We start from the raw sequence: 2,901 nt of genomic DNA, 5'->3' as shown, positions 1-2,901 counted from the left end.
GTCTAAGCTGAGTGAGTGGGTGGGTGGGTGGGTGAGTTCGGGTAAAACAGCAGATCTCACTAGACGTTGCAGCTTATTGCCAAGACATTTATGCCATTTGTCATAGCTTTCATAAAAGCCTGGAGTCGTGGGAGTGTTGAAATGATACTTCTAGGGAGAACCAGAAAACAATACTGTTCTTGATGGAGTCCAACAGGCATAGCAGTCCATTTCCTGAAGGGATAGGTCATGATAGCTACCCGGGAGACTTGATTGATGTAGTCATAACATCTTAATTGCGGCATGTGTGATCACCGCTAATTACGACTATCTAGGACCACGTCAGGGATGGGAGCTGATCATCCCACCCATCCTCGCTGCTCGCCAGACCGTGACGGTGCAACATCTACGGAAGTGGGTGTTTATGGCAAGAGATCATGATGTGGATTCACTGTCTCCCAGACTTCCCCCACCACCCTTTCCCATGAGCCTTTGGAGCAGCGATCTCCTGGAATGCCGCCACCACCACCGTGCTCATTACCACTGTGGTCGGCCCTGGAATTACCAATGGGGACCAGCTTCACCGAGGAAACAGTGAGGGATGCCTGAAACCAGACCGAGGCCCGTTTCGAACCCTGTAATTAAGATTCGCCACTGAGTGCTGATACTATGGAAGAAACCAAACGACTTTACAGCATGCCTTATTTCAGAGTCTGATGAAAAGCCAAAATCCATTCAGCAAAATGGATCCACTCTGTACACAATACGGGCTGCTGGAAGAGAAGTGCATCAATGTGGGGGAGCAGCAGCAGCAGCAGCAGCAGGAAAGAAATGAAGTGTTGTATTACAAAGCGCGTCACTGGAGTCAGATCTTTGTCTTAAGAAGCAGTGCTGAGTGTGGAAACTCCACGGTCTGCAACAGAATGCAAACAAGAGGCTGTGTGATAGCAAAAAAAGGTTATGAGCAGTCTGTATGAGGCTCTCTTCACTGTCAGCCTCTTTTCCTTTGTCAGGTCAACACCATTAAGAAGTGCAGGGGTCTTAGTTTTGTCAGCAGAGACAATGCAGGGGTAATAAGCACCACATCGGCCTGCTCGCAGTCACTGGAGGCCATATGCTGGCCAGACACACCAGCCGCTTCACAGCCCAGCGACAGCGTAAATACAGAGGGCAAGAAGAGATGCTCCATTGTTCTCCAGAGGCTGAAGGGCTGGCCAGGGATCATGACACCTTGTCCCTCTGAGTCATCATTTCTGAGGCCTCTGAATGGACACTGATGGTCATCCCATGCCATTGGCAGGATGTGGTTACAGCTTTTCACCCACAAGTACCCACCATTGACAAAAGAACAGGGGGGACTCCAGGGGCATAACAACATAGAGGTGTTGTGTTTAGCACCCGCAGCAGCACTGCACGTCTGTCAACACGTGGACTATAGGAGATTTTGTTTATTCTGCTGCCGCAGACACAAACAAATCCCACCGACCAGCATGTTGCCCCACAAAAGCCCTACAGTGAAAGCAACCTGTTCATAATGTAGGAACAATGCACAGCAAGTGATTAAACTGCAGAGACTCAACGCAGTCTTCCAACACAGCTGTTTTGTATTCATTCATCATAATTGCTGAGTGGTATTAACTCTTTGTATACACATACCTTTATTTATAAGTATTTTTTTGGAAGATGAAGAGCACTGGTGGAAAAAACAATTAGATTGTTTTACTAAATAAAAATGGTAATACCACACTATGAAAATATACCATTACAAGTCCTGCTTTTAAAATGTAAACGTACAGAAATATCAACAAAATGTAAAGTATCACAAGTAAATGCATCAGTTTATTTGCATTGTGAATGTTAAATGTTGATCTTGTGTCTAGCAACAGTAACTGTTAAACACATGTAGTAAAGTAAAAAGTACAATATTTCCCTCTGAACTAAAGTGTTGTCGAAGTTGAGTAGTGAGTAAATTTAGTACTTAGTTACTTTACACAACACTTATTATAATGGCATGTGAAAGTATTTCTATTTGTATGTGATATAATACCCGCAATAGATAATTCAGTTAAGCTAATATCTCTATAAGTTTACTGATTTATAACAAAATCTCACACACTAATGAATACCGGTTGCACTGCTGTTGCCGCTCCTTCCCTGTAAGGTGGATCCCCTTTATATCATGTTGTACAGAAATCCTTGTGTACATACCTTGTAGTGTGATATCTGCTCCTCTACAGCATCCTTTCTGAGGCGGCAGGACTTCTTCTGACTTTCTCTGCTCCGATGTGAGAGGAGCTTGGGACATCTGTTTCAGACAACTCAACCTTTTCGTTAAAGGGGGATGAGCTTAATTAGTTTTTTCTAAAAGTACTTTTTGTAACTAATTTATACTTATATTTACTTAAACCGCCATTAAGTCTTCATACAATCTCTGCAATGTATTTATTGTCACTATAGTACGTTTTTAACATGGAACAATATATTGTTTGTGCCAGTGATCCCCCCCAGTCTCGTTCCCAATGGTTTGGCCCGACGCCGCTGACTTTCCAGACACGCTCTGAGTATTGACACAGCACGCGACTCTCTGAGGGGGCTTTTAATTGGAGAAAGGGGCACAAAGGAAGAAGAATGGCCGGAGGGAGAGATTAGTTTTTGGTAAAAACCCAGGACAGCTGGTAAGCAAGTGGTGGTGGTGAACAAGACCACGTTACCTCTTCCTTCCGCCATGATGATGATGAGCATTCACCCCTTCTCAGAAATCACAGAATACATAAACACATAATTATATTGTAGAAAAAGATGTAATTGTTATATATATTTATTTAAACAAAGATGTATTTGGCCTTCTTGTACAGAAGCCAGGAACGGCCATTATCTCGTAATAACGATTTATTAATTCGACGAACACATTATTAATTAATT

At 43.3% G+C, this 2,901-nt stretch overlaps 1 protein-coding gene across 1 annotated transcript in view; it reads right to left on the bottom strand.

The window, feature by feature from the left end:
- inavaa (innate immunity activator a) overlaps positions 1-2,243 on the bottom strand; it is a 9,073-nt gene extending 6,830 nt beyond the window's left edge. Inside the window, exon 1 of the mRNA XM_035657111.1 lies at positions 2,188-2,243. The gene's annotated coding sequence lies outside the window, so the exon portion shown is untranslated. The remainder of the gene's footprint in view (positions 1-2,187) is intronic.
- Between the last annotated feature and the right edge of the window lie 658 nt (positions 2,244-2,901).

This window comes from Morone saxatilis, unplaced genomic scaffold (assembly GCF_004916995.1).
Source record: "Morone saxatilis isolate NCDOM2014 unplaced genomic scaffold, NCSU_SB_2.0 Contig15, whole genome shotgun sequence".
NCBI classification, from domain to species: Eukaryota; Metazoa; Chordata; class Actinopteri; family Moronidae; genus Morone; species Morone saxatilis.
Note: the sequence above shows the minus strand (reverse complement) of the source record. Positions and strands in the feature narration are given on the sequence as shown.